The following is a 19,037-nucleotide window of genomic DNA, read 5'->3' on the forward strand; positions in this document are numbered from 1 at the left end:
ACTTGAACGGCCCCTTCGGTGTACGGCATGAAACTGCGAACAACATCGCGTAGATATTCTAGAGGTTTCTTCTATTTACCTTCAGATTTTGATTCTGGGATCTTATTTTTTTAAATGTAAACACGGCTTTAAGATCTGCTACCTGAAAAAACATGAGCTTGGAAAAAATGGGTATAATATAGCGAGAAAATGCAATTTGATGTCCCATCATCCATAAATAGTTAAAAATTCGTAAGGATTGGAGGAATTAGTACATTTGGATGTGGTTTCCCAAAACGTTATTCTCAATTGATGAATATTTTTTTTTTTTTTGGTACGGAAACAAATTTAATTCAAATTCAAAGATCGATAGAGGGCGCGGTATGAAAGAAAATCACTCGAATTATGCAAATTAATGTCCTGCAAAAAGTAGGGTGTGTGATTAGCTGCTCGTTCCTGAATTTTCTTGCTACTGGTGCTTACATAAGGTTTTCATAAGGTGGGATTGGTGGGTAAAGCACTATTCTTGAAAATGTTTCACCTAAGCCACGAATCGCTGGCTGAAGCTTTGCGAACGTTTCGGTTACAATTATGTGACTTACTTTCACGCAGAAAATTTCACCAATTTTTTGTCTTTATTGAAAGTGACGGACGTGATGAAAAGTCAGCTTTCAATCTGATGGTACGAACACAGTGCATGCTAGTTTCTGATTCTGGAAGTTGGCGCCGTTACTGATTGGTTGAAAACCTAAGTTTAATCCCTAAATTCGCCGACTTATACTTTGAAATTCCGTATTTTGAAGTAAAATTGGCAGATGTCTAAATTTCCATGCTACGTAAGCATCATTACGTAAGCAGCTTGTAATATCTGCACTACCGCACACAAACTCCGATCATATCGCCATGCAGCAATTTACTACAGATCGAATTGAGTCTATAATGATGGCCCCATCTATCGGTGGTCGCCTCAGGTTCTGTAAAGAAAGGAAGTTATAGCTGTCTTTCCCCAGGATCGAACTCACGGATCTGACGGCAGCTTTCATGACGGTAGACATCATGAAAGCTGTGCGTTTTCCAGCGAACCGCAATATTGGAATGGCTGGATTGTAATATAATTTGTAACATGTCTTTATTGTAATTAGTCTACATAAAATTTTCAAAGATCTCTCGCTTTCATTCCGTCTGCGTAAGGAACTCTTGGAAGCAAACGCAAGTTAACTTGCTAAAGTAATGGCCTCGAACAAGGGTGGGGCCCCGGGACGATTACTACCCTTTATTAATTTTTTTTTATTGTATAAATTATACAGGGGACACAGTGAAAAGTCTGGCCTGGGGCCCACCGAAGATTCCAGGCTAGGAGCATTGTTACAGGATCCGTGGGCCATGATTAAAGCTATACTATTTGGTTCAAACAGCGTCAAATGAAGTTGTTCTTTGGATGATTAAAATAACGATGTATCGACAAAATGAACAAGTAATTCCAGCAGTGTTTATGTATGTCGAGTACGTTATCTTTTCTTCGAAGAAAAGAATATTAGGAATTATATGAAGCAAAAGGAGATGCTTCTTCTTCCAGTTCCGTGAGCTTGATGGCCTCACGATTCGTTGCTTTTAGCCACCAGCCTGGAAATAATGTAATCGCGGCATGATATCTTTGAATTTATTGCATTCATTTCTGTTTTTAGAAGCGCATTTCCGTACGACGCACACGTTGATGGATGTGTTGACGGTTCCTTTCGACGATTCCGACTGAAACTTCTCGAATTCTCCGTTTCCCTGTAATCGGAATACTTTTCTGCTCGGATAAGCTGAAAATGGCAAAATCTATACTCGATTTTGCGTATCGCTCCCCATTATTATTATTAGTGTTTCTCCTCGGAGAATTCCCTGAAAAGACATTTGAAATCAGAGAATTGTTCATCCTTAAAAGTACTTTCACGAGCCAATGACTGTGTTATTCGCTTTCGCTTTCACGTTGAAATGCCATTTACATTCGAATACAATTTAGTGTTAATAGCCCCTTTATATTTCAAACTGTTTTTTTTTTTTGTCTCTTGTAGATTGGGAACGTTCCGTAGGATTTTGCTTATTCTGAAAAGTCTTATTCTATGCATTAGTAGATTGAAATACAGATACGTTTTATTTACTGAAACGTAGAAGCAAATAATAAATAATCAAAATTGTTGCGATTTCTTTGGACATGGATTGCCACATTTCCGTGTTAAATCACTATATTAAACATTTTCTCAGAGGTTTCATTTAGTCGACTCTTTATAGTTCATCTTGCATTGTGGCTGTGTTAAATAATCCACCTTTTAAGTTTTTAAACTTGTGGCGCTACTGCCGTCGAAGGGTTTGTATCTTATACATAAATGTGAAAGTATGTATTTGTGTATGTATGTCTGTTCTTTATACAAATCCACAGTTTCATGCCGATCGTCGCCAGATTTTTCATATATACCAAACAGTACCGGAAATGAACCGTGGGCTACTTTAAAAGTTCGTCAGAGCCGGGCAAATGCCCGAAATGGGCGAAAAACTGTCGGGCAACAATGCTTTTGGGGCATCAACAATCACTTTCGGAACGTTTACTTTGGTTACCGTGGTTCCCTAACAATGAGTTTGAGACGTCTTTACAATGGTTTGTCACATCTTTAACGCTGCCATTATAACAGATTATTCCTTTATAATGGTTTGTCACTTTTCCAATCCTTCCAGTAATTGAAGAAAACCCGGGAAGAGGCACCGGGTATTTTTGCTAGCCTATATACAGGGTGTCCTGTATGTGCTAATGCGGCCTTTATGTCATCAACCGCCCATCGTAGAGGTATAGTTTCAATTTAAAAAATACTTAACGGCGTTTGAATAATATTCGCTGTGCAAGCTGGACATATGACGTCCCTAACAACAGAGAACAACAACTACGACGACAAAACTGAGAATGTTCAACGCCAGCTGATGAACTCAATGCTTGCCTCAAATCAAAAACACTCTGGCACGAAGTTAAAAAATTATCATTATCCACTAACATGCGAGTTCAACTGCAAAATGATTCAGCACTTCTATCATTTCCACATCACTTGATCAAACTTGGCAATGGAAGAATTCCCGTAGACCCAAGCACTGGACTGATTACGTTCCCAAATGGATTTTGCCAGTTGTTAAACATTATTGACACATTCCTGTCTTGCACATGCAAAAAACATTGCAAATTCAATCACTTTGGTGCGGACTCCTGGCCATAAGAATATTTTATATAACGAGATTGCCGATAAAGTAGCACGACTTGCGACAAGAAGTAATAACTTTAACTGTTTCTGTATTCATATCAGATGTGAAATGAGATATTTCCTATGTTATGTATACCGCAGTTATTTATTTTTTAGAATGTGAGAAGCATTCGAATGGAAAAGAAAATTTGTAGTTCTTGTTTGTGTGTGGGGGTTTTTTTTTTTTTAAATCTCTCTGAAATTTAATATTTTGCTTTCTCTATGTGCATTTTTTTGGTTAGAATTTCGAAGTGTGATTTTCCCCCCATCCCTATCATGTAAGATTTGTGCAAATTCTACCATCTTTAATGTAAATTTTGAATTCATGTATTCACATTACGTATATGTACTTATATATTTACATGTATATTACATAGTGTAAATTTTTGTTTTAAAGCGGTCCTAAAGCCCTTGTAGGTATAAAGGACGTAAAATAAAGTGTCATGTCATGCCAGTTGTTAAACTCAGTTCAAGAACTTGCAGACAGTCTTCTCAAACATACGGGATCAGCTAGGGTATCGCCGGGTATCAGTTAGTTTGAAATAAAATTAAAATTCATGCATTCGACACATTTTTACTTAAAAATAAAGGATTGATGAGACAGAAATTTAGAACAGAAAACACATTAACTCTGGCAGAATAAGTACGTAAATACGTTAAGATTGTGGAAATATCCACCCCACCTCCCCAAAACATTCTAGCACGCATTTCCACATAAGAGGCGCATATACGGTCTAGTAAGTACCGTTAAATTAATTAGCCATGCTGAACTCTCATTCTGAAGATCCAGGTTGACTGCACAGTGGTGCTTGGGTGAAGTTTGTTTTCTGCGGTTTCCCAATTATGTGTGAATGTTAGTCAACCACACATTTGAAAAAGTCGCTCTACAGAGAGCAGACAGACCTTCAACACGATACTTACATAATATGAAAATCAGTCCAAGCATTTACCATATATACTTCTAAATATGGTAGACCAGTATGTATATGGCTGCACCAGCAAGAACACGAAGCCAGCACAATTCTAACAACATAAATACGTCAAGGCCACACATACACTCAGAACACACATTTCGGCATGTGCCGATTCGCTAGAAATTCCGTAGAGGAATGTATACGAGGTGCATGTACGGTCAAGTAGAGCTAGTTTGTGGTTCAGAACATCGAGGCGTGAATGCGATCCAATCTCCCAGATGAAAAGTCTCGCCACGAAAGAGCAGACCTACAACAATAAAAATATTCAATCACTGCAATTCACTCATATTTTGAAAAATAAGATGGAAGCACTAAAATCCATGCACAAACGTAAACAACTGTTAAGTACAAATGCACACTGCCGGCACAAATCTTTTGGTAGTAAATTGCCCGTTTGGATAGACCGGACGTATGTTCGATTTGAAAGAGGGAAAAGAAATAGGAGTAGCAGTATTGAAGGGTTTGCCACAGAAAAAGTGCGGCTTCAATTTTACAAGGAAATTTGAGTCCTGAACGTAGTCAAGTGTAGAAAAACAGAACTCATTTGATTTTTATGTCAAAACATCACATTCCGATATTTTCACAACCAGGCTATTTCTCTGATCTTGCTCCATTAGTCTTTTTTTCTAGGATAAAGGATTTTCTTAAGGGGGAACGATTCTCAGGTTCCGAAGAAGTGCAGCGAGCAGCAAACGAAGGCATTGGAGGATGCGACAAAATAAAGCTTGCATTTACATCTTTGTATGAGAAATAGCAAAAAAATGCATAATTTCACAAGGTAGTTACTTCGAATGGAACAAAAAATGAACAGGTTCTATTTGTATTCATTCTTCCGTAATAAAATGAGTGTCGAAAATTTTTGAACTCAGTAGTATTTGATTAGCGTGAAGATTGTTTATCGATTATTTCATTTTCTGACGAGTATTAAATCGAAAATTTACAGCACCGAGGTGCTATAATTCAAACATGAGATCGTTAACTTCTCTTTCCGTCAAAGTAGCCCGTAAATAACATTTTTCGAGTATCTGGTCTCCGGAAAACTGGGTCTTTATACGTGAGCCGTAAGACTGTTTCGTAGTATAAGTTCAACGTTGATTTATTTTATCGTATGAAGGGAGAAAAAAGGATAAGAGCTATATATTAAAGGTTAATGAAAACGCAACCTTTCCGTAATGAACTTTAAATTTTAACGTTTATTATATCCATTGCAATTTTCTCTTAACGATTCTGCACGCGAATTGATGGAAAATATAAACATATCGGTTAAAAGTCCATTTTTGGTTGGAACATTTGGTATTTTAATTTACAGCTTCCCCACTTGCAAATGCATTCCGTTCTGAGCATTCCGATTGCAAATTGGAAATGGTGTACAGCATTCGAAACCATTGGTAGTCCGCTGGTGGGAGACCACTCCTAAAGAAATGAAAACTCTAGAATTGAAAGGAAAACTCTAGTGATCCGCGGGAACAGTATCGGAAAAATCCCTTTCCCGCGGTGATACATTAATCGCGGAAGAATCTCGTATGGGAGAATCACGAATCCTCGGTCGTTTTATTTTTGCTGAATATGTTAAATAATCATTTGTGAAGCATTTCGGAAGGAAAAGAGAAACTCCACTAGATGGCCACCCCCTATTCCCCAGCCCCTTCGCGGCCAGTTTTTCTCGGAACGGACAATAGGCTCCATAGACATAAAGCAAAAATCACCCCCCTCCCCCGTCCCGCGGTCACCTTTGTATGCGGTGTCAGTGGCCAACGCGCCCACGGCCCCTTCCTTGTAGATAAGAGTTAAAAACAAAAGCTTTTGTGCGTTATTTTTTCTTCCGAATGCATTCAGAGCTGGTAGTTCTTTTTGTATAACCTTATAGTCTTTATACAGGGTGGACAAAAAGTTCGTAGAAACTTTAAAAATGAATAAAAACCGGAAAAATAACCGAAGTAAAAAACGGTTTGCAGGGTTAGCATCGCTAGGTTAAGGGAATTTTTTTAAGACAAGAAAAAAAATAAAAAAGAGCCGGTAGGTGGCACCGACGTACACAAGCCAAAGAAAAGATAAGCAAATAACGAACAGAATGCCTTCAAATCGTTTATTACAGCAGTATGTGTTCCACGTAACCACCATCACCACAGGGGATAACACATTGCAGATGAGTCGCAAATCCACCAACGGAAACAAGTTCTTATAACAGTCTCATTCCATTTTTCCACCGAATTCGCTCGTACCAGCGCCACCTTTCGGCTGTTTTTAGTTTTTTTTTCCCCTGTCAAAAAAAAACCCGTGACCTAGCAATGCTAACCCTGCAAACCGTTTTTATTTCAGTTATTTTCCCGATTTTTATGAATTTTAAAATTTTCTACGGACTTTTTGCCCAATCTGTACATCAGCACCATACCACCAGCACCTTACTGAAAATACATTTTCGGATCTATCAGATTTTCTGTTCATGTGTGACACTATCAGGTTGGGAAAATTTGTAAATAGGAGATGACAAAAAAAAAAGGCTAATGCTATACGGTTGCTGCTAGCTGGTAAGACAGTTTAAAAATTTGCTCCCCGGGGTGACAGGGTAAACCAGACAAATATAGTCTCTGATGTTTATTGAATATGTAAAGGATGTAGAAGTTTCGGCTTCGATGGTGCTTTCTTCAGAGATACATACAGTGAGGGAGTAAAAGAAATGTGATGAAAGAACATGTATAGTACTTGCTATAAATAAAGAACAGATCCCGGATAATACAGATTAAGGAATTGATCGGATGATCTGGTATTTCAAGTTCTGCATAAGATACAGTGGAACCTCGATATACATAACGATACCGAAACAAGAAAAATTGTCTTTGTATCGTTAAATCGACAGTCAAAATTATCATCACGTGTCATCGCATTTATGCTGCTGTTGGAAACTCTTCTAATCAATATTTTTAGTATCACCAAAAATGTGCTTCTGAGTATTTATTCGCTGGAAAATATTTTAATTGATTAGGGATAAATGAAATTCAGTTAGATGTATTGCCCGTAAGGGGGGTCTATCGCAGCACACTTCTGTGTATCGCACAAAACGTAACGGTACCGAATACTTTCGAAGATAAGGTGATGGATGCCCAACATCGATATTATTAGACGCCCTCGGAAGAACTGAAACATGCAACATGAGTTAAAAAAATATACTAAAGCATATTTCGAATGAAAAATAATAAAAGTTGTGTGTAGCGGTTTCAAAATCCTCCTATAAGTATTGTTATAGAGGAGTTTATCATAGTAAATGATATAGTTGTATCGAGAGAAGTTTAATATTACAGACTATAGGCTGTTCCAAACAATATTTGAAAAATAACGTTGTACAGGGATTAATAGTTATATCGAGTATCGCTGCAGCGAGGTTTCACTGTATATGTATGTGTTTTTTGAGCATTGTAAGTTTGTGACGTTGAACACCGTTATGATACGCTCCCTGAAATGTACCTTTCCTCTCCTACAACCCCTCTTGGGTGGCCAACTCCGCAGACGGCCACTTTTCTGCGAAACGCTGAGTGGCCGTCTTAGAAGAGTTTCACTGTATTTTGTTTTGATTATTCGTTAATTATTTGTTAATGTTGCAGTTTGAATCTTCGCGCGCCATTCAGTATATATCTTCTTAGAAGCAAACATCATTTGCAGAATGTTTTCTCAAAATGTCATATTAGGATTGACTGCAGTTCTAATTGATTTGTATGGCTTCTTGCATCCCCCTTTTGGTGGTATATCACTCTTTTAAATAATATATTAAGCAAAATAAATTACCGTCATTCGGAACGGATTTTGTCCCACAGACAGTGATATAAATTTTTAATTCTAATGCTGGTGTAAGACAGGTATTCTTAACTTTTTTTAAACCACGACCGAAAATCAACATCGTGATTTGGGACTCATGGAAATGTTTCTTTTCCGAAATTAGTGAAATCAGTGACGCACTAAGTGCGAAGTACACATGACTGGATACCAAGAGAAGATAATTGGAAAGATAAGTCACATTCCTCTGTGTGGGGAATCGAACCACCAACCTCGCACTTTCCGGGTGCGTGCTCTACCATTCAGTTACAGAGAGAGGACAGACATTTTTTCTTTCCTAAAAACACCGTGTTCCTTTTTTGGGCTGAGTAGGACAACGCAATAGACAGCCGCCTAACTCAGCTCCAGTGTTCTTAGGATGGAAAAAAAGGTCTGGCCTCTGTAGCTTAATGGTAGAGTACGCGCCCTGAAAGTGCGAGATTGGTGGTTCTATTCTCCACAGATGAATGCGAGCGACTTTTCTTTCCAATTATCTTCGCTTGGTTTCCAGTCCGCTCTATGTCACCATCTGGAGGCTAATTTCGTTACGAACTGCTGCTGAGTTAAGAGTCTGTCTATTGCGCATGCAATCAAACCTTCCCATCTAAAAACTGACGGAACCGAAAAAATTGATACCGGTTTCGGTTCATCGGAAAATTATGCGATTGGCTGAGAACTAGCGGAGGGCTAGAAGAACATTCTAGAAGGTCCCGCCCCTCCAGACAGTCCGTACGGTGGCGCCTCCGACTTCGAAACTGTAAAATAGAATTTTGTAGAACATTCTTTTTCTCGAAGTTTCTACCAGGGTTATAAATAGTGCGACGCTCACAAGACGGCAGGCTCGAATAGAGACGCACTCGATGAAAAGTCAGTTGCGATTGAACGTTGAGAGAAAGTTGTTTAGATCTCTGATTAGCTTGTAAATACGTGTGAATTGCTGTTCTGTAAATAAATCTGTGTTTGTCCGTCGAACCGCTTCTTGTTTTGCAATCTCGAAGTCTTGTAGAAAGTTATCCGGAACACGCGTTTAAAGTGTATTTTCTTGTTTAAATTTATACCCTATAATTCATTCATCCTTTATTTTATTTTGAAATAGCAAATTAGCTGGTGCACAAGAAATTTTTTGCGTTTTATTCGCGATTGAATGGGATATTTTTAATGTAATTTTTAATGGATCGACTTGAGGAGTCATGACACCTTCTCAATTATGGTAAAAACCCTAAAAAAAACCTCGTGCTCTAGTTTTTCCAGTAGAATAAACATCGAATACATTATTCAATTTTGAATTAATTTGAAAATTTGGAACACAATTATTGTGTTATGGCAAGAATGTTGATAATTATGTATTCAGTACTCACTTTGGCAAATTTTCAAACGTCAAAATTTCTTCAAAATCGCATCAGTGCATTACGCATGATAAAATCAGAGCTATATAGTATTATTACATGGAACTGGATAAAATAGCTTAAAATCAAGGTAATTGAATGGAATGTGACTCCAAATAAAGAAAACTCTTCAGTTCATAGAATGAAGTTGAAAATATGTGGATATTTAATCAACTCAATCTTATATAAAATCAAATTTGAAAAGATATTTCTTTTTCAAAAAATCTAATATTGGCATGTATTGATCTCTAATCGTTTGTTTAATTTTATGAAAAGAGCAGTGTAATTTATATTTTGAATCTATTTTTATCCATTTATATTGATTTCATGCTATTGGATCATGTGAGAATTGTTGAAGCAATATTAAACAATGTATTTTTGCTTTACTGTTTGAAAATTTGCAAGAAAATTGAAGTATTGAAGATATGGGAATAGCATGTCGATACAGCATAGAAAAATATGCATGTACCAAATTTGAAATGAATCAAGAAATAAGGGCACTGTAGCTCAGGTCGATATAGCTCAGTAACTCGCCTGAAGTACCAAAGAATGTTCATTCGTGACGCGAGTTCGATACCTGGTTCGTCCTTGTCAGTCACAGAGGTACTTGTCTTTGTGGACACAGTGGCACAACAAACGGCAACACGACCACAGAAAAAGATTGATACCGCAGGGAGTCCCACATCGAGGGGTTAGAGCACCAATCTGTCGGTGAGTATAAAAAAAAAGACTACCGTTCAGAATCTTCAATAAACTGGAGGGTCCGTTCTAATTATCCCTCGTGTACAGAAAATGACCTCAGTGCAACAAAAATGATCAAATGATCAAGGAATAAATAATGTTTTCACTCTTATTTTTGTCAGAGCATAATTTTTTGGTCTTTATTGCCATGTTGAAGGCGCGAGATCCCCGTTAAGAGGATATTTTTCTGATCACAAAGGAACTCCAAATTTTCTCTGAAATGTTGAAATTTTTCTTCATTTATTTTTAATCTAAAGTTATTGAAAAAGTTGGATAGTATTATACACACGCTCGCGCTCACTTTTTTCAGAAAAGTACTGATTCATAAAAGTAATATTTTTTTCATTCCCAAGGTCAAACGAGTAACGAGAATCGTTTGAAAGAACTAAAATTGTAATTTTTAATCTCATTTTGATCAGCTCCTGAATAATCTTCATCCTCTTTTATTATTCCAATTTTTTATTCGAATTCTGACGTTTCATTTGAAAAGAATACGGTCTGTTATCAAACGACTATATCATCAAGCACGAAGCAAAACGAGAAAAATCAATACTCTGTTTCCTGGTGTTTTCCTGGAATCGTAATTCGTTCTGGGCATATATATATATATATATATATATATATATATATATATATATATATATATACACATACTTTTGATAATATCTATTTCTTTCATTTTTTTTCCGGGAATTCTAGAAAACTACTAAATTATTTCCATGAGTAGATACGAGATAAATTGAAAGTGTGGAAGCATTCGTTCCATCAAAAGAAATAAATCTAATTTTTATCTTGAAAAAGGTTCATTGAGGTTGAAATATGTGAAAGATGATGAGAGAGAGAGAGAGAGAAATTCTACATTTCATCAAGAAAAAAACATTATTGGAAAAAAAGAAATGTCAAATATGTTTGAAATTACTGTTCCAAGTTATAGAGGGAAATATATGCTCATTGATCCAAACAAAACTATACTGAACTACGTGGTGAGAATGATATGACATGTATATTTGTTGATCCCTTTTACAATATGCATATCTTTTAACTATCAGAATCTAGCCCATCCGTTAAGGAGTGTAGCGGCTCCTTAAATCGATTTTTCCAAGAAGACATTAAAAATATTTCCTTCGATTGCAAATCAAATGCCAAAAATTTCGTGTCACTTGGTAAATTGGTTGTTTCAAACTGAAAGAAAGAAGTACAAATTGACGGCCAGAACAGGCAAAATGCTCTATAAGGTTGCTGCTATAAAAAAAAAGATGCCCATTAATATATTTGCCATACATTTATAAACTAAAAAAATGCACTTCGGCATTGATTGCCCGTTCACTGGACAGAAAGTCGTGGGGAATTATTCCACAGTGATCCTACTAGACAGACAATAGAAACTTCTCGTGTGTCAGTGTGCGTCTGGCGACCGTTTCTGCCCTCGCATCGGGCAAACTCCAGCTAAATTGTCGATGGGGAATATCAATAGTAGACCTACTTCTCATTCCGCAGGTTATTATGCGATCGAGAAATGGATCGTTTTTCCCTTCCTAGCAATGATTGTCAAATTTAAACGCGCTAAAAAAGTTAGTCAATTGATGTGGAAAACCCATTTATCGAGATGTTTCCTACATCCAAACGAAATTTCGTGCACTACTAGAGCACGCTTTAACGTTTCCGAAACGATCGCGATTATACAAATTAGATCGCAAACACGACTACTGCGGTTCATCTGGTGCCACCTATCATTTATGGCGAGAGAACTTGTGTGAGAAGAATGTGTTCCCCCACATTTTAGCAAGCTTCTTAAACGTTTCCGGAAAGATACTATGTATGTTCCCAATTAGCAGACCTGTACCCTTCCAAATGCTTTCAATGAAATGATACCGAAATTATATATATGATGAAGAAAAAATGTATGCAGAGAGAAATGATGTTTTTATGACTATATAGAACTGAGATATAATCATTAATAGTGTAAATTCATGCATTAGACAGCGATATTTGAGAAACGTGAGAAAAATACATAAACGTAAAATAAAATTTAAAAGATGCGTTCCTATCTTTCGCTCTTGCGTTACCTTCACGCAAATAAGATCATTCCATAAAGTAGCTCGAGAAAGATGCATTTAAATGACCATCCATAGAGATGACTGTAGTTATATCGTGATTACAAATCATCACGCTTTCTCCGATAGTTCTGATGAAATTTATACGAGGTGTATAAATCATGGAAGAGTGAGCAAAAATATAAGGAAATGAGTTCACCATCGGGAATTCCCGTACGTCACGCAAACACTATATTAGGAATCATTAGAATCGATTCACAAAAGAGGGAAGACCAAAACATGAATTTTCCCATCAAAAGAAAGTTTTTTCAGTCGTTATAAAAATGAGAATGATTGTATATATACACGTTTCACCCATATGTATATATTTTTTATAACAAATACCAAAACTGGGGAACATCATTTTGTTTCGATGAACATAAATAAACGCATAGGAATCCGTGACGTTGAAGCGATTGGAAGAAATGTCGTTAATGCAACTATGAAAATAAAATTACTTGGGAAAAAAATTCTATCGGGTTTTCACATATATTTTTCCCAAATTTATGGAAAAAATTGCATAGACACATTGGTGTGAGATCGGAAAATTCCTGGTGATCGGAAACGCACCCGAGAGAGGGGAAGTGTGTTTTACATCGGGAGTGCACAACTTTCACAGGCCGGATGACATCCCTTGACGGATCGTCATCCGGCCGGCGAAACAGCAGTATCAATATAAAAACACAATAAATACCTTGATTGACCTTATTTATCTTATAAAAACACAAGATCGCCAAGTTGTTAACTAAAATTGCTAGTTACAGCCAAAAACAAAACAAAAAAAAATCAAAGGCAAGTAAAATTGTCAATTACCCCTAAAATTCCCGAAAAATCGCCAATCGTGGCAAATGATGAGTACTGCAAGTCAAAATGCAATTCTCTAGAAAAACGTCAATTTTTGACAAAAATGAGAGATGAATATATTTATGTCACTATAATTAAGTATAATGATCAGAGTCGTAATTATCATAATATAATTTATGTCATTAAAATAAACTTAGTTCTTGATTTCAAAAACTCTACTAAGCGTAGTTAAAAACGGGAAAAAACAGAAAATTTTATAGAAAAAATTGAGACGAGCAAAATTATATGGGAATATATTTCCGAGCTTCAAATAGACTAAAAAATATATATTCATTTCAGTTACCTCATAAAACACTTTTAAAGAAACATTTTACTTATCTTATATCAAAAATTCTACTATACGTTACCACCCGACATCACTCACTAATTTCCCTTCCTTTAAATAATATGTCAAGCAATGCACATGTTCTCACTTGATAGTATAGAAAAATAGTTTCAATGTTCTTCTGTTGCTCATGTAATCCTTAAATAGCATGAAAATTGAATTTATATACATGTGATGCATCTACCACAGTTGTTTTTGCTTTTTATTCTAACATCCAAAATATGTATTGTTTTAAAAATGCATATTGCAAAATTCATTATGTTCATGCTATTGTATTTTTAAAATGTATATTTTTTGATGCAGCACATGCAAAACTGTTTTTAAACTGCACACCTCTGTTGCCATGATTTTTTTAATGCAACCAGTACTATAAAGAACAAAATTCAACTACACAGTTTTAGGGAAGGTAGGAAAAAAAAAACAAAATCGCCTAGGAATATATAACCGGATCAGCTGGAGGATAAACGAAGATGCACAAATGTTATGAACGCTTCACACGGCGACGCATTGTCGACCTTCTCAAAAATACCCGGCATATCGCGGGTGTTTGCATTTTTTAGGTATTCGGCATGCTCCTGTTGCGTATTGGTTATCATATCCGCCTAATACGCGGAAAGACTAGGGTTCGATCCCTGCGAGGTACGGTATAACATACCGTTATACAAAACATAGTTTATTTTATAATTCTGTTCTTACAAGGTTGATGCAATAATCCATGTAAATTTATTTCTCGCGCACTCGATCCGTACCTGTGGTGTAGTGGTTATCACATCCGCTTAACACACGGAAGGTCCCAGGTTCAATCCCTGGCAGATACACATTAACTTAATTATATAAAATATCCTTTACTTTAATTCTTTTCTTACAAGGTTGATACCAATAATTTATGTAATGCTATTTCTTGTGTACCCGGTCCATACCTGTGGTGTATTGGTTATCACATCCACCTAACACGCGGAAAGACCATGGCAGATTAACATATCGTTATACAAAACATCGTTTATTTTCTTTTCTTAAAAGGTTGATACCAATCATTCATGTAAATTTATTTCTTGCGTGCCCTGCCCGTACCTGTGCTGTAGTCGTTATCTTATCCGCCTAACACGCGGAAAGTCCTTGGCAGCTACAGAGTTAACATATCCTCATACAAAACACCGTTTACTTAGGTGTGTACCAACGATTCATATAAATTTATTTCTTACGCACTCGATCCGTAAATGTGGTGTAGTGGTTATCACATCCGCCTAACACGCCGAAAGTCCCTGGCATGTAGAGATTAACATATCGTTATTCAAAACACCGTTCAATTTTTCTTACAAGGTTGACACCAATGGATACCAATAATTAATGTAATCCTATTTCTTGCGCGCTTTGACCGTACCTGTGGCGTAGTGGTTATCACATCCGCCTTACAAGCGGAAGGTCTCAGGTTCGATTCCTGACAGGTACAGTTTAACATACCGTAATACAAAACACCGTTTTTCTTACAAGGTTGACACCAATCACAGAGTAATAATACTATAGAGTGCGCGCGAGGGGTTACAATGTGAAGCAAAGATCCGGAGTCACGTGACTCCAGTCGAAAGGCTGGTCAGGGAATCTCGCTGGCAATGCTTTCCTTATGGCTACTCCTATGACGATCTACACGCGCTGTCTTATTTTTGATTAGAATGGCCAACACTTGCGCAGCTTTCGGATGTTCTGAGCGGTTTAGGAAAGGGGGACCAGTATCCTTTCACAAGGGAATACTTTTTTGCTTATTCCCCTTCTTATAAATTAAAAATTGGAATATTAAATTGACGATGCAATGGATTTCTGACGTAATCTCAGTTTTTAACGACTCCATTTTGGATTTAATTCAATTAAAGTTCCAAGTTTTGGTAAAATTCAAATGTCATGAATCATTATTAAATGTTTTAATAGAATTTTTGGCAATAAATGATTGAAATTGTGAGTTTTATGAAGTTTTAACTGAAATATACGTCTCCGCAAGATTTGGCGAGATTTGGCGAGCTAGTGAGTTCATTCGACTTTTGCTCAACTTGGAGGAAAATATGCTTTTCAGGAGGAGAAATTTATGAAAAATATTCTATTTAAATAGAATGTGAGGAAAATTCCCCCCCCCCACTCTAGACAATTGCAGTTTTGCATAAAAGTGCATAACAACCTCTAAAAATAATAGTATTTTTACCCCTCTTCACACCTGAGATAAAACTATTACAGAAAAGAAATTTTTTTATTCATTAATTTATGTTTGTTGTATGTGAAATTGCCGCTTCAAACAAGAAAATTAATTATTCAATTGATTTTTTGAGTCAATATCTGTACTAAGACCTGAAGTCATATATTGTGTACCTCAGATGTTATCTTGAAAAAGAATCATTCTAAAAACGATTTAATACCTTAAATTAAGATTAACATATGCATACTTTTGGAGCGAAGAGATTACATATGTCATATATATATATATATATATATGACATATATATATGTGACATATATATATATATATATATATATATATATATATACACACTTTAAATTATTACATATATACTCTACATGGAATTTTAATTCTTATAATTTAGAGAAATTGATGATGAGATTCTGTAATTTTCTTGAGTAAAATCTATTTTAATCCTGAAATATTATGTAAGTGTTTACAGTTTTGTGTGATGAGGTTATAAAAGGTTTTTCAGGAATGTTAGAAATGAAACTTTTTCTTATTGTTTGAATATTATTTCATGACTGAATATGGTATGAGTGTCAATGTGTTACATTATATAACATAATATGATGCATTATAATTAATTATACATTAATTATGAGTATATAGAGTAATTGTAATGTTCTGGAAAGATATATTTTTGTTTTAATAACCTCTAGTATAAATAAATTTTCGAAATTAAAAGCGACAAAGTGAATGAAGAGAATATTTAAAAATATAAATGAATTAGGCTTTACAACATATACGTTGTTCCGTTTTCCAATATTTGTTTATTTTATAGAATTTATTTTTTCAAATCTGATACTCTCTAAATATTTCACATAAAAATGAGTGAAATTCATTGAAAAAATGAAGGAAAGTTTTCATCAACTTGATCGAATTGAGTCAAATTTCGTTACAGCAACATCCTAGCTTCTGCGAAAACGCGCCAAATGTAATAGCGCAGAACCTGTTCTTTCCCCGACAATACTGCTCATCTTTTCTTCACGTTCGACAAGTTTTATGAATAGCGTGCGCGGTCTATTTATATCTTAAGTCTATGACACCAATGATTCATGTGATGCAATTCCTTGCATTCTCGGAGGGTTCCTCTGGTGTAGTGGTTATCACATCCGCCTCACATGCGAAAGGTCCCCGGTTCAACCCCTCGCAGGTACAGATTAACTCACCGTTATGAAAAACATCGTTTATATTAATTCTTTTGTTGCAAGGTTGATACCACACACAATGATTCATGTAATGCTATTTCCTGCATGCTCATCCCGTACCTGTGGTGCTGTGGTTATCACATCCGCCTAACACGCGGAAGGTTCCCGGTTCAATCCTTGGCAGGTACAGATAATACATATAATCGGTTTTTTTTCAATTCTTTTCTTAGAAGGTTGATAACATTATTCATGTGATGCTATTTCTTGCGTCTACGGTCCTTACCTGAGGTATAGTGGTTATCACATCCGCCTCACATGCGGAAGGGCACTGGCTCAATCCCGGCCGGGTACAGATTAACACGTCGTTATACAAAACTTCATTTATTTTAATTTTTTTGTTATAAGGTCTATACCAATGATTCATGTAATGCTATTTCTTGCATGCTCGCCCCGTACCTGGGTGTAGTGGTTATGGTTATAACATCCGGTTAACACGCGGAAAGTCCCATGTTCTATCCTCGGCAGGCACAGATTAACATATCGTTATACAAAACATCGTTTATACTTTATAGTTTTTTGCAAGGTTGATACCAGTAATTCATGTAATACTATTTCTTGCTCACCCGGTCCGTACTGGTGGTATAGTGTTTAATCACAATGTATTATATATTCTTTTCGATACTTATGTATAAGTAATCACTAAAACGGATGATATATGTGATATACTATATGCTGTATTGTAACAATAATGATTTTGCATACATTCTAAGACTGTCTATTCTATTTCCATTCTAAGACTATCTATTCTAGTTCCATTCTAAGACCGCACAATGACTGAATAACAAAAATGCAGGATTTTAGTTCAAAGAAAATAAAAGTCCCGTTCTAGAGTAGAATAAAAAACAATGGGACGATTGAACATTTTGCAACCAAGTATTTGGGGAAACAAAAACAGAGTTGTCCCGTTTTACCAATGTCCCGTTCGACCAAAGAAATCTATCGTCACCATACTCAGAAACGAGACTTTTATCATTAGAGCCTGGAAGTTCAGGCAAAATGCTATAAATTGCCTTTTTTTTGCCAATTTTCAAAATGTTTTGTGAAAATGCTTTTCTTTTTTTGAATTTTTTTTATACTGTGAATGACAATGTCAACACTGTTTTATGTTTAATCGGGACATTTAAAAGCCATAAACTCTATAAATCAGATATTTTCATTATTGAGAAAATTTCCGTGGCCCAATTTGAACGCAAATAGGTGTAAGTTCCTGAGAGAAAAATTGGCATAGAAGTAACAAAGAAGTTTCATTTTTCATATATAGTATACCGTCGTATTCGCATCCAGATATTAAGAGTTCTAGATTTGTTATGTTTGCTCATGCACTGCACAGCATTATAGAGGAATAGCTGACCGATGGCTGTCTTGACAGCCCATGGTCATGGCTCACACAGAGTGGGGTAGCAGCTGACAGGGCCCTGGTATCCATATTTAGATTTTATTTTTCTGGACCCTAAATGCTCTAGAAACAACCGTGACAAGTTATCTTAAGTATGCAAAAATTATCTCCAGAATTTCAGAGATCTTTTTTTTAAATCCTTGCAAGTAAACCGAATGCAAAGTTCGATGAGGAGGGTAGAAAAGGATAAGGAGGTTAACACCTGTATGTCCTAGATAAGGAGGATAAAATGATTGTAAAGAAAAATATGTCGTTATTATGAAAATGCTTTTTAAATAATTCCGTGTGTAAACGTTGTACATAGTTTTGATTATAATTATTCTTCAGCTAACACTCTATTCTGCATATTTATTGTTTAGGCATTCTTAATTTCTAGTTAGTCGTAGCTGCTCAGTAACAAAAAAATTTCGACTCTATTTCTAAAAAAATTGAGCATTTTTGACACTATCCCTCTACCACTAGCGTTACAGTAAATATTTTCAAAAATAATACAAAACATCTTTCTATAAAGTCATTAAATTCTACCTGCGGGAAAAAAACAATGTTATGAAATAATATTATGAGCAATATCTATCTGAAGAATTATATTAAAAAAAAGTGATTGAACTTAAATAAATCTTCAAAAATATGCACTTATTCTGAAAATTCTTTGATTTTATGCATTTATGCTAACGTAAAAAAGGGCCATTAACGCTAAAAAAGGCCAAAATATATAGATGCATATGCACATATGCATTGGCATGTGATCCGGGCTCTAGTGATAACTAAC

General features: G+C 35.8%; 1 non-coding gene across 1 annotated transcript; it reads left to right on the forward strand.

The window, feature by feature from the left end:
• The first annotated feature begins 14,814 nt into the window (after window positions 1-14,814).
• TRNAV-UAC (transfer RNA valine (anticodon UAC)) lies at window positions 14,815-14,887 on the forward strand. The gene has a single exon. It is a non-coding gene; the product is annotated as a tRNA-Val (tRNA).
• The last annotated feature ends 4,150 nt before the right edge of the window (window positions 14,888-19,037 follow it).

Source organism: Pholcus phalangioides, unplaced genomic scaffold (genome assembly GCF_987345545.1).
Source record: "Pholcus phalangioides strain wild (caught in Gottingen) unplaced genomic scaffold, Ppha-v1.0 ptg000032l_1, whole genome shotgun sequence".
Lineage (NCBI taxonomy): Eukaryota > Metazoa > Arthropoda > Arachnida > Araneae > Pholcidae > Pholcus > Pholcus phalangioides.